Source organism: Syngnathus typhle, linkage group LG8, assembly GCF_033458585.1.
Source record: "Syngnathus typhle isolate RoL2023-S1 ecotype Sweden linkage group LG8, RoL_Styp_1.0, whole genome shotgun sequence".
NCBI lineage: Eukaryota > Metazoa > Chordata > Actinopteri > Syngnathiformes > Syngnathidae > Syngnathus > Syngnathus typhle.
In genome coordinates, this window is record NC_083745.1 from 3,717,511 (window position 1) to 3,731,474 (window position 13,964).

At 42.0% G+C, this 13,964-nt stretch overlaps 1 protein-coding gene across 1 annotated transcript in view; it reads left to right on the forward strand.

Annotated features, from left to right (window-relative positions):
• Nucleotides 1-13,964, forward strand: part of LOC133158456 (protocadherin-15-like) — a 109,412-nt gene that overhangs the window by 13,021 nt on the left and 82,427 nt on the right. The window contains exon 3 of the mRNA XM_061285690.1: nucleotides 5,955-6,009. The gene's annotated coding sequence lies outside the window, so the exon portion shown is untranslated. The remainder of the gene's footprint in view (nucleotides 1-5,954; nucleotides 6,010-13,964) is intronic.

The following is a 13,964-nucleotide window of genomic DNA, read 5'->3' on the forward strand; positions in this document are numbered from 1 at the left end:
AAATGCTGAAAATGATACGGTTACTTCCATCATAACATTCTTGTGGTTCAATTACATCATGGAAAAACTCAATTCAGATGACAATATAGTCAAAACAAGTTAAAAATGCATTGGAATAATCTCCCTATTTTCCTATACAGAGTGTGCAGCGTCACAATTCCGCCATTCCTCATGCAGCTTGTTCATTTGCGAATTACAATGCTACCTCTAGCAGAGCGCAATTACACGGCGCCACGTGCGAGCGTGTCGCAGATTAGACGTGACCTGCTTCTTTGTGCGCCTCTGCCGCTTTATCCGCCAGTGCAAATAGGCGAGCCTCTTCCAAATGAGAAAAATGCACACAAATGGAAAATGCTTTCTTCTGGTTGTCACCCGAAAGGATTTACCAGAACGCCGTTTCGAGTTGAAGCAGCAAACATGGCGTGGCGAGGCTACGATAGAGATGAAAGGAGGCTCAGGGAAGAAGCCAATTATTATTTCTTGTACTTTTCTATTTTTGAGCATCGTCAAAAGCTCTTAAAAGGTCGCGCTTTGTATTTTACATCCGTCCTTTATGCTGTTTGTCCTCATTACGAGTGCTCGCGAGCTGACTTTGGGTAAAACTGCATTATTTATTTATTAATTGACTTATTTACTTACTTTACCACAACACACAAATAATAATTTAGAGAAAAACATCTTAGGTTTTCAGTACATTCTCATTTATAGAAGTCTATTTTAGTCAAAAAACAAAGTCCACTTCCCGCCCCCAATCACATTTTTCTTTCAAGCAATTCAAATAAAATGTCTGCTCCAATTTAATGCAGGGAAAAAAAAAAGGTGTCTCCGCTAAATAAAAGGCCATGCGCCGGGTGATATTTCAAAGAGGCCCACTAATTAAGGCTGAAATATCAATGTGAGACACTATTGAAGAGTGATTATGCACATCTTTTCCTTAGCACGACACAGATTAACTAATACCCTCTCATGAAGATAGCGGCGAGACCGTGAGGCAGGTAATTAGGAACGTAGTGGAGCAGCGCGAGGGCTGGTGTCAAAGCACCCTCAAACTTCTTCATTTTCTACAGATAAAACCGTGGAGCGTCCCTTTTATGGCGCCAAGTCACGACGAGCCTTCCCGGGGACCGGAATGTTGCTAAAGCGACAGGGACGGACGGCAGAACACCGTTATTTATTCCCTTCTTGACGGATCACACGCGCAACATGTCCGAGTCACTGATTACCACGTAGGACTTTCGGCGGCCCGAGCGATACGTAACACTCATTAAGTCGGAAGATGACAGCTCCTTTTAAACCTCGGGATTTCACACGATGGAATGCTACATGCGATGGGCTAATAAGGTCATTGGTGTCGCAGCGTGTGGTTCGTTGTTGTTTTCCAACTACAGTGTATGGTATCAAAAATCATCTTTCTCCTTTGAAAGGAATGCAAATGCCATTAATCTGTTCCAGCATCGCCCAAAAAAGCAAAAATCTCTTTCTATGAGAAAATAGAATATTTTACCAAAACATGTCGTCATGAACTTATTAATTATGATTAAAATAATTCAGACACTTAGAGTTGTTAGTTCAATGTACACTGTGCTGCTCTTAATATTTTCCAAACAGCTTAGAATTTTTTTTAAAGTGAGTTTTAAGTTCAAATGTTAATTTTAGGTGTCCCAGCAATTCTCATTCTCCATTTCCTTTCCTTCTCTGTAATTGCTGTTATCATTATGCTTGCGAATAAGCATTTCCAAGCGCCCCGAGCGGCGTTTTGTCGAACGACGCGGCGTTAATGCACCCCATTCACCATTTTTATGTCCCTCCCATCAACGCTTTGACTTCTTCACTGCTGTTTGCAATGTTGCGAGATTTTCTGGTGTAGGTTTTTGTTATTTACGTGGAGTAGAGAATGAGGGTTGCGAAAGAAGTGAAATGGAATCGAGGTTTTCATTGTACTAAATGAAATGGCCTTAAACTGTTAAAAATTTTTTTTTTTTGAAAGAGGGTAACAATCTGCTAGCAAAATCTCAATATTTTTAAGACAATTGATCATTTTGGTATTTTAGCAAGAAACATAAAGTCGACTCACATAATTCGATTTCGCCGGCCACGTAAAATTTGTGGGCAAGACCTGGCCCCCAAGCCTCGGGTTTCACACCCGTGATCTGACCATTCCACCTTGAATCTGAGGTCTTATATCTTCAATTCAAGGTCTGCTTGGTTTTTATCTCGCGGATGTGACACTAAATAGTCGTCGTTGTTTTTCCCGGTAGCCGCATCACTTATTGCATTGTGCTCATTTTAATCATCAGTCCATAATTAAATCATCCTAGTGTCTCCACTTTCCCTGGAGTTTATCGAAAAGTCACTTTCCTACTCTTAGTCGGAGGACCGGTAGACTTGCTGACATGACTTTAATAATGGCGAGAACTCTTTAATAGCCTCCTCGGGAAATGTAAGTGCTGGAATCCAATCCATGGATATAGATTAAGGGAGTTTCGGGGAGGCGGCACCTGCAGGTCAGCGGCGAGCTAAGCAAACCATCCACGACACATTTCCATCTGGTCTTGAATCATAACCGAATGAGCTTCTGCCTTCCGCGCCGTCACTCCTTGCCCGTTCTCTCCTGTTTTATGTTCACTTCCTCTCCCGGGTCGAACATTTCCACGTCTCCGTCGTCCTCTCGCTCATTCGCCGTCCTCTATATTTACTTTTGAAGTGCTCAACAATGAGAGGGCTCCACTCCCCCCCCCCGTTAAGATGGTAGTCGAATCCAGCGCAGTGCAGCACAGTTGGAGTCTTACGCGACATCAGCATTGGCCAGACAATCCAACTTTTTCCCTCCGAAGAATTCTCTCGACAGAAGAATGCCAGCAGAAAGGCCTATGACTCATTTCCCAGCGTCGCGTCTCTGATTGTTCATCCTTCACAGCAGTCTAATTGGTGACTAGTTTGCACAAAGGACCGGCGTGCAATTAATGGGCGCCGGGGAAGCCTCGATTGAAAATATCGATCGAGTTAACGCTTTGAGCAAATCCAGCACGGTCGCCCATGGAGAAGAATCAAATCGGAACCATGTTGTTGTCGTTGTTACTCGTCGTTGCGTGGACGCGAACTGCCCGTGATGAATACTGGTCATTACCGCAAGACGGAAATGGGGATCAAGCAAAAAGTGGGATGTTATCGGCCGTTTCTCAGCTAATTTGAGTTCTTTTTCTCCAAACTTCTTACATCTAGCTTCTAATCTTGATTTAACTGTCGAGATTTGTCGTTATTTTCCACCGTTTGATGTGAGTTTCCCCACGATCGCTTTGTTGTGTTTGTGAAAACTTTGTCAAGGAAAAAAAAAAACACTTACCTGAATAAACACCCCGCCAGGCACTTGATTATTACTTTATTTTTTGCTTGACTGTCTTTTGTCGACAAAAAAAAAACCCCAACCCCGTCAGCCAATACCGTATTTCCCGCACTATAAGGCGCACTGGACTATAAGGCGCACCTTCAATGAATGGCCCATTTTAAAACTTTGTCCTTATATAAGGCGCACCGGACTATAAGGCGCACCATTAATGCATCATGTCAGATTTTTAATCCAAATCAGATCATTCTCCATTTTATCTTTTTTATTTCAACTTCAGATGTAACAAATTATTTTATAATCACAAAATAATAATTCATAGTCTTTTTGATTCATGATTCATAGTCTTCAGCGGGCCACTTACGACTGATTTCATGACACAATGCTTCGGGCCAGTTTCAATTTAGAAATTTGGTCCATATATAAGGCGCACCGGACTATAAGGCGCACTATCGACTTTTGAGAAAATTGTAAGTTTTTAGGTGCGCCTTATAGTCCGGAAAATACGGTAATAACCGATGTGTGGATGTTTTTAGCTGCGTGGGCGTAATCACGTTTGCTTCTCAACTGGTCTCTGGTAATGATCATGTTGGATTCGACTCACGATGTTAATATGCACGTGACCAAAGCGGCTCTTGGCAGATTCACCCGCCGGGAAGAAGAGGTTGATAATTGCGGAGCCCACAGAGGATATAATCTCCAGGTGGGTTGAGATTCCGATGCTCCCGCAATAATCGTGGGAATGGATCTAATTGACAATCGGCAAGGTCATGAGAAGATTGCTCTAATTGTCTCACCGTGACGTGATTGATAGAATTTGAATGTTGCCTCGATCGTTACTGAGCATTTAAGGGAATTCCCATGATCAATTATGGGGTGAACTAGTAATTAACTGATTAACAATCAGAGGCCTCCATGGACTCAACTTTCAATAGCGTAAATAATGATGCGCTTTTTTAAACGTCTGGTAATTCATTTGGAGTATTCTTGTGATAAAAGCCCAAATCAACGTCTATACCGAGTAGTGTACCCCTTTTTTTGCCTCATTAGCTTCCAATCGTGATTAATGATGATTCAGCACAATTTCTTCATAATGTACAAATGGGATGATTCATTTGTCCATTCCGGGTGGTGTATTTTTATTTTGAAGCTTATCCTCATAATTTCATCGGATTCTCTTCTCTTCCTCTGATCCTATTTAGCGAGGAAGACCGTGACAAAGCATTGCAATTAGACCACGAGTGTGCGTTTTATTTGTTGCTGGCTGATTGTTGTCTCCGTATGGGCCCCCAGATGCGCAATAATGTTTGTTTTTCTTTGGCTAGGAATGGTCTCCTGGCATTCATGAACTTTTTGGGATGCAGCTCCTGGGCTTTTATTATATTATATTTATTATATTTACTCTATTTACTCTATTTACTCTATTTACTCTATTTACTCTATTTACTCTATTATATTATATTATGTTATATCATATATATTATATATTTTATCTATTTATTTATTATAATTATTTATTTTGAAGTCCTGAAGGAAAATCTTCTGGCAGCGATGCATTGACTTTGCATCAATTGGATTCCCTGCGAAATGACGAACGGCAACAGAAGACTGACGTACACCGTCTGAAATTCCAGCTTGCATTGTACGAGTAAATTACCTTTGACAGAAAGTCAACGCTAACGATCGAAGTGCTTTTACTACAGGGACGGACTGAGCCTCGGCTCGAGTGCTCGCACCGTACGCAAAGTATAGCCAAGTGTCAAAACAAATCACGACGACGTTTCCGCTCTCCTTGGACTCCAAAATAACGCTAACAACAAATCAATGCGCTGCTTTTAACTGCGTGCTCCTTTTAGCCTTCACCAAAATGAAAAGAGACACGAACACTATTGATACAGTGCAAAATGATAAGTCGCCGGGGTTGCAAATGTTCTTTTTGATGCTATAAAAAGGAACTGTAAAGCTGTCATTCATCTTTTGTTCTTCCCACAAATCTTTCTCTAAAAAGACCCATTGACTATTTAACAAACCTTTCTGCAGTGCTTGTCCCCCCCCCCCCCCCCATCGATCTCCGTCGTAAATTGAACCGAAAGGCATTTGGACCCCGACATGGTATGCTTAACAATGAGGACAAATTGCGTCAAAGCTTCCCTAGTAGTGTGCTTTATTGATTATATTTTTTAAAGACCCCAATAATCCCAAATATTGACACCTTACATTGTTGGGCTGCATGCTGCGATTTTGACCGAAGCAGCATTTCTGTCACTCTGCCTTTCTCACGCACAAAACACACTGGCTGGGAGAAAGCAGGAGAGAGAGAGAGAGAGAGAGCGAGGAAGCATTACAGTGGCGTGCGTGCAAAACAGCCCCCGTGTGCTGCAAAGAAGTGAGCCGCAGATGGAAATAAATGTTTAGCCCAGATCCAAACATGTCACTTTCATTCAGCCATATCTGCGTCACGCGTGAGTGTCTGGGTGTGAACTGTGGCTCACAGCAGCTTCTGTGTGAGTGCTAAAAAGACCCATTTAACACACATTCCATTGATTTACTGTTCGAATGACCTTGCACATCCATTCTTTGAAGATGTTAATTCTTTTATTTTTTTTTATAGGTGCCTGCATTATACTCAAGCTGCAATGTGGTGTCATCAACCAAGCTCCAATCAGGTATTGCTACTTTTTTAAGTTTTGAGTATGTGACAAAATATATTTCCAGCAGTCTCCTTAGTGAGCATGGACCTGTGTAGGACATCCCAAAGACATATTGAATCAGACAGGGTCAAATATTTTCCTTTTCTTTTTTTCCTACATGGCTTGGCCATGATTTATTCATGTGACTTAGATGATTCATCCTGACATTTGCTGACGCTCTCGGTCTTGTGCAAATCTCTTGGCATCATAAAACTGCTCGTCTAGGGTTCACTTGGTAAATATTTGAGAGGGGGGGTGGGGGGAGAGTGCTAGCCACATCATTCTTGACCAGTCCCTTGATAGTAAGCGACCTGTTTGCCTTTAGAGTTTGACTTTTGATTTGGGTCACTGAGACGTTAGTGTTCAGCTATAGTATGCTCAATCTCACTTGCAAAGATGGACAGTGTCATAAATGTGATATAGATAAAGTACTTCATCCTCAACTCACCTCAATAGGTCTCACATCTCTTTATAGCCCCACCAACTGCGTTATCCCATTTCAAAACCGTGGGGGGGGGCTCCCTTTGAGTCATGCAATGTGCAAGATGGATTCGCAACGGAAGTGCGGACGCCGCACGCCTCATATCTCAAAAAGCGCACGCGGGCACTCATATTTTAGGGCCGTAATAACATCCGCAAGCGGTGCACGCGCGAGAAAAGTTTGCCAAAGGGCCGTAACCGGAGACTCACAACTCTGCGTCTATCAATGGCACGTCGTAAAAATAAAAACAGGTTATGTTGAGCAAAAATCATATTTGTATCAAATGCACCGTCAGCATGGTGGTGCTTTGGATGGGCTTCCTCAAAATAAAGCACTTGGAAAAACTGTGAAGGTAAATTTTGCCTTGAAATTCGGAATACAGAACAGCTACCGTATTTTCCGCACTATAAGGCGCACCTAAAAACCTCCAGTTTTCTCAAAAGCCGACAGTGCACCTTATAATTAGGTGCGCCTTATATATGGACCAATGTTGCGCAGGCGTGTCCAAAGTCCGGCCTGCGGGCCAAATGTATATATCTTATATATGGACAAAGTTTTAAAACGGGCCATTGAAGGTGCGCCTTATAATCCGGTGCGCCTTATAGTGCGGAAAACACGGTAATCATGAAAACCGATCATGAGCAAGCTAATCTGTTGTTAATAATCTCTATCCTTAGCCTCGTTAGCTAACACAGCTAGCGCTCCCATTTCCGACCAAAGTCATTTGAAAGTCATAAATCCTCCACTGCGAGTCAAAAAAAACCCGCCTTTTTGCTATTTAAACAGTTCATCATTACGCTATTGCGCGCCATTCATTACATTTTTTACGTCTTTTTTTTTTTTTATATGGTACTACTTATGATTGAGCAAAATCACAGCTAAGGGTTGCTCCAATGCTTTTGGAGCCATTGGTTCTAATCACGCGAGGCTTTTATTGCTTCAGATGAGTCGCTCTGTTTTGTTTCAAAGAAGGAATCCCGATGGAGCGTCGCTGGCTTCTGCCCATTTAGCTCGTGATGAAGCACTTGTCACCTTGCCAGGGGATTTCATTTGGAAAATGCAAAAGAATGCCTCCTCCTACATCTCCACTGCAACATTTTTAATCATTCTCCTTCAAAACCTCACAATGACACAATTGCCTTACATTAGACGAGATGAAAATGATTTTGTGTTTTAGACACAATTGACTTAATCTGACTTGAAATTCTGGCCTCATGTGATACAGTATGTGCAGAGCAGCGCCGGATTATTAACATCTGTACACAAATCTGCTGTGTGCTTTTCTTTTTTTTTTTCGGGCGGAAGCCATATAATCCCATCTTTTGTTGTCGGAATTTTAATAGCAACACAGAGCTGTTCTGTAAATTGTGGCATTGAGGGAAGATGCTAGCTAGCAGCACACTGTAGTTTTACATGTATTGTGATGTATGATCATTTCTGTATTTTTCTACGAAACAAAGTTGATCACATGGCAAATTCCCTTTAATTCAGTTTGAAATGTGTTGCATTTTTTGTGGGGGGGGGGGGGGGGGGGAGTCACATGTATCATATAATATGGATTTTTTTTTGTCAAGTCCAATTTTTTTTAGAGTTCAATCCTTATCGTTAACTCCTGATAGCATCTACCCTTCTGTCCTCTACCCCCTTATCTGTCATGACAGATGCAATGCAATCCCGTCAAAAGTCGATAAAACAAGAAGAGTGGGCATCACAGAATTAAGAATAAGATGAGCATTTGGCGAGCATCTAATAAAGATGCTACAGTTGTCCAGCATATACATTGTGCCCCCCCCCTCCCTTTTTTTTAAGGTCACTTGAAAACCAACCATTTCCCTTTTATTTAATTATCATCCCCAATTATTTAAATCTTCCCTTTCTGTTTGCTATGAGTAAAATGCATGTCGATAGACAACAAAACACTATCCGCAAGCACAGATTCTTTGTCCTCTGTAAAAAATGACTTCTTCTATACAGTGTATATATATGTGTGAGTTTAATCCTGCCCCCTGGTGGCCGTGGTGCAAAACCCGAAGCATCAACAAACTATAAAGGACAAATTGTTTAATTCTTTACATTCTCTTGGATTATATTATTACTGTATGCTAAGTACAATACTGATTTAAAAAAAAAAAAAACACATTACAAGATTCAAACGAGCACCTAATTCGACTCCACCGAATTTCAAATGTAAGACCCTACAAGGTTGTCCGGCAGGTGTTAATAGACTGGATTTTCTCAGGGTGCCTTTTGGCCACAAAAAGGGAAAACTTGCTGTCAAATGGTGTTACCAGGGAGCGGCGTGAAGAGGGGAATAGGAAAGCAAGACGAGGGAAAAAGGGAACATTTTCATTACGGGCCTCCGTGTGGGCTTCTATAGCCCGGGGGGTGGCGGGTTCTGAATGACAGATTCGGTGCTTGGGTTGCACGCCGCTGATTGCAGACTACATGGCACATGTTATTGGTAAACAGCAGCGAGCCTCACTTTCCGAGGGTACAAATGTTTGTTGACAAGCTCTCCCTTTTTATTTTACAGGTAATAATATTTACCATGTTATTCATTGGATGCTGTCCAAAGCAGTCACAACAATATTTTCATACAGTTGAAACTGCTTCAATTTGTTCTCCCGCAAATGGAAATTGCATGTAGGTGGATCCGAATAATTACGCTAAATGATGGATGGATGGATGTTTTTTTGGGTATGGTTGGTGCGATTGACCTGATGTACCACAATATTCCTATGAAATTGCAGAGCTCGCTAAAAGGCTTTTGACCCGAGAGGATAATTTTTTACCCATAAATATTACCCAGCAGGGAAAAAAAAATCTGTCAGGTGAACCTTTGTATTTTTCAGATGACCTAATATAATTGAGAAATACAGAGCTGCTTTTTCCTGTTGGCTTTGTTATAATAAAAAGCAAAAAAAAAAAAAACAATTCCCACCTTTTACGTTGACGTTTGGATGACCGAGGAGCTTTGCAGGCCCCTAATGTCTCCTTCCTTTGCGATGTTTTAGTTGACCTGCTTCCTCTCAGCATTTACTCACTTCTTTCCCTTGTTGACAGTCTTTTTGGCTTCTTCTGACCTTCTTTCTCGAACCTTACGTCTTCTTTACCGACTCATTCGCTAGCCCTGACCTCTAATTATCACACTCGCTGTCAGTGTTGGGGAAAGAAAAAATGTCTCCTGACAGTTATCTGACTCAGAAGTCCCCTTTGGCATTTTAATTTGCACAAAAGCCCGATTCCATCTGTATCCGGTGTTAAAATGTTCCCTGCAGGCAATACACTGCGGAGACTAGAACCTTTCGCACCTATGTGCTAATATGCTATCGTTCACTTAAAGTCCAAAAACAATTGCAGAATAGTTTGATCCATTTCATGGTTTCAAGGCAGGTTTATCACGGCGGGTAAATAAAAAAAAATACTTAAGTCTGAGTGGGCGGCTGCACAGATGCCCACATGGCATACCGTAAGCGACCACTCGAGTTCGTGGACAGTCGCTAATGGATGAAAACTATTCAAATATGTGAAAATGAAAGAACTGACCTTTTAAGTGAATGCAGGGGTGCTGATCTCGGAGGGACAGTTATGAAGTCCATTTCAAAGCATTTTGAAATATACTCGTGCTTCATTGTGGCTCATTTGAGTGTCTTATATAAAAATATATTGCAACCCTCCAGCAGGGGGCAGGCTTCACACCCAGGCTAACCACACCCCTTAAATTTGCTTGGGATTTCCAATTTTTAAAAATTTCAATATTTTTTCGATTTAATCAAAATTTTAAAAATTAAAAAAATAGATATTTTTTGCGGATATTTGACTCGAAACCTTGTTTTCCATCCATCCATCTATCCCCTCAAGTCAAGCTGCTACTTTTTGCATTGTTTTGCAACAACAGAGGAACGTGTACCCCCCCCCCCCCGCTTACATTGTCATTGTATAATTGAAGGGCTCGCCAGCTATTTTGCATGGCTCCATCCGTACATCCATAGATACCTCGCCGCACATTCCCAGGGGATTGCTGAGAGGCAGCTCGAAGGTACCACGATGTCTGAGGGTTGACTCGCTTGATGCGTACCCCTGGGAAACCACACTTCCAGGAACAATCGATTTGTTCTGAGTAGAAAACATGGTTGGAGATGACATTTTTTTTATTTTTCTATTATTTCTTCTTTCCTACTTGTGGGGTTGTGGCATTGTTGAGACTGCTTTGTCAAGGTTGTGAAGAACAAGAACATACTCTGATTGCATTTTAAAGGTGGCGCGAGAACTTTCCTCCCACGCTGAAACGGAAGGAATAGAACTTATTAAGCAGCGGACCTCTGCAGCGAGGGTCAAAGATGGCGAATCAAAAATCAATTTTAAATGGCTGATGTTAGATTTTCATTTTGGAAATGATTCATTGTTGAAACGTTGCGGCAAACGCGTAGCTAGCTTGGCTGTCGAAACGGGCTGCCGTAGAAATGAAATCGATAAACGCTATTGGCGACATTTCCTTCCTTCATTGACTATGAGGAAAATTGGCGAGCAAGTTTTGAATGTTTTATTCAAAGGAGGGGGGCAGAAAATCTCTCGGGATGAGTGAACTCGTGCTCAGTAATTTACATGACGAGATAAGCTAATAGAAAACGATACAACGCACAAATCTTAAAACAATCATGTCATACTTCCTTTATATCAATAACCTCTCACGTTGATTAAAAATCTTCGCAGACTGCCGTATAAGAGGCCCAATTAAAAAAACATTTCAAGCACTTTCCCCCAAAACAAATCATTTTGACTGCTTTGGGGAATAAACTCATAATGAAAACAACTTTAGTCGTGAAACAGAAGCAAATAGAATAAATCTCAGCTCCTGCAAAGAGGCCTCAATGATGCCGTTACTGACGGCTCCTCGTAATGAGTCACTAAAGAAGCATCAGACGAAGAAGGGGAAATGCACGCAAACATGGCGGCTTCTGATATTTTTTTCACCAGAAGTGTTTTTAGCGAGGGGCTCGGATCAGTCATCTTTATAATCACATTGCACTGAGGAGTGCCTTCACTCCTCCGTGAACCTTTGACCTTTGTTTCACCGGGGGAAGAGAATTAGTACCGTGGCTTAGGCTGATGAATAGTCAGTTTTTGGCTGCAGAAAACAAAAAGTGGGCTTGTGATGTCATCATCAGAAGCGAAATTAAACACGATTGTCAACTCTCGTTTTAAATCTAGTCGGGAGAGTTTATTTACCCAACTGCACGGCGTATCAGGCATCCATGATGAGTAAACATGTTTTTAAAACATGTCCTAAATCTTTGAAGCCATTAAAAATGTGTGAACCTCTCGAATGCTTAAAAATGATTAGCTGTCCTTGATAAGTTGTTGTTTTTTGCGAAATCTGTTGAGCTTGTTTCATAAAACTTGCATCAACAAAATGAGTCAAACCTATTTAGCTCCTTTCCACAAATTACACTGCGGAAAGTTCATGTCGTTTGCTTTTCTGTTTTCCATTTCCAGCCGAGTCTCGGGAGTGCCAAAGTCGTTTTATCGAGCGTACCTTTTTGGATTTATTCAGCACGGCGGCTAATCAGAAGCGATTGATGGAGGACTTTTTGTCGTTGGTTCAGTTGGGCAATTGTTGCAAAGTCGCAGGTGAATCACCATTAACTGCCTCCAGCCAAAGTTTTTTTTTTTTGCCAGTATGCTGCACCTGTCTCGGACACATCCGACTAATGGAGTGAAACTAAAACAGTGCTGGAGTTTGGGTGTCTCAAAAGTTAGATGGATATTTGCCTCAATGGCTGACAGGGATAAGCGGGGCAAAAGAAATATCCAGAAACAGCAAACTCGATCTATCCATGTGGATTACTATGGTAAAATATTGCTTCTGTCGAGTCTGTTTTATTTTGGTAGGTTTTGGCTTACTTCCTGTTATTGTTCCATTAGTTGTTTTTTGTGAGAGACATAAAAAAGGAATTTTATTTGGCATCTGTTGGTGTTTTACAAGAAGGAGCTTTGATTAAAGACTGCTTACCACGATAGACGTAGCAAGCTAGCCGCTGACGGGAAAAAAGTGCTTTGCCACCATTTTGTGGCATCTATTTGCTATTACAAGCCTTCTGGGGCCTTTTTACTTTTTGGAAGTTTGCTATTCATGGGCATGAATTAAAAAAACGTCGCAGATTATTTTGCGGACCCTCAAACTCGCGGACGCCTGTAGGTCCACGAACCCCAGTTTGACCACCAGCACAAAGTTGCATATCTGGCAGATCAACATTGTGGGAGGCGGGACTATACAGCACTTTAGCTCGGCTCACCTTTACTGACCGTTGTAATAAGCTTACCTACTTTACGCGTCATGACCACAGACAGGAAGAGACACAGAGAGATTTGAACAGGGCTGCCTTTTGTGGAAACCCTGCATGGAATCCTTTCTATAAAGACTGATGAAGGGAACCCTCGCTTTGCTCCAATCTCCTTCTCAACGGGGAGTTTCTCTCTCTAAAGCCAGAACATGGTAAGACTCCTCTTGAGATTGGTATCGATTCATCTGACGCGTGGCATGTAAACAGCCTCTGCTGGTTGTCCCGTCCATGTGTCAAATATGACCCCCGTGCTCGTTTAATGCCCCCCACCCCCTCATAGCGCTGCCCTCACCTTTGCCACCAATCACTTAAGGGAAACACAGGCATCCATGCCAGATTACCCGAGGATTATATCCCATTGACGGCACTTCAGCGGATATGCTCCACTTAATTCGATCGAGGCTCCACCGCGTTTATCTTCGTTGCCCCGCGTTTTAGTTGGAAGGCAGGAAGCTTATGAGTGAATGTTTCTCGGGTCAATTCGTCCCCGGAGGGCGAGCCAGCTGGTTTCCTTTATTAGTTTACTCACTTATGTGCTTCATATGCATATCAATAAGAGTTTAGTTTTATCATTCCAGCCTGCGCCGCGGGATTTAGCTCAATGCGGGCCTCCTTCAAAACTTAATTACTTCAGTTTCTTTCACTGGCTTAGTCAATTACAAGCAATGTAAGAAGATATTCAACCTTTTTTTTTTTTAAAACATTCAAAAAGAGGTCAAACGACGGCGGTGGCTTCACTTGCCATATTCCAGAACGTGAACAAACGAGTCTGAGTAGTAAAGTGGTTCGGCTGCACTTGCCGGCAACCGCACAGCTGTGTGAGATAAACGGAGCCGTTCGAAACCTAAGAAGGCCAAAGAACTCTCGTTCGTTTTTTTTAAATTTATTTTTTATGGTTTACAAACGGAACCACAGTGGAATCGCTGAGGATTAAAGCAAACTTGTTACTCCGCCCTCGACGCAAGAACTTTTCTATTTACTGCGGATGTTTTAGCACAGGTTTCACTTCAGATTACGCTACAGCAGCTCGAAGCTCTTAAAATGTCTTTCATGTCCCTCACCCCCTCCCTCCCCTTTTTATTGCTATAACCAACACCAAGCATTCC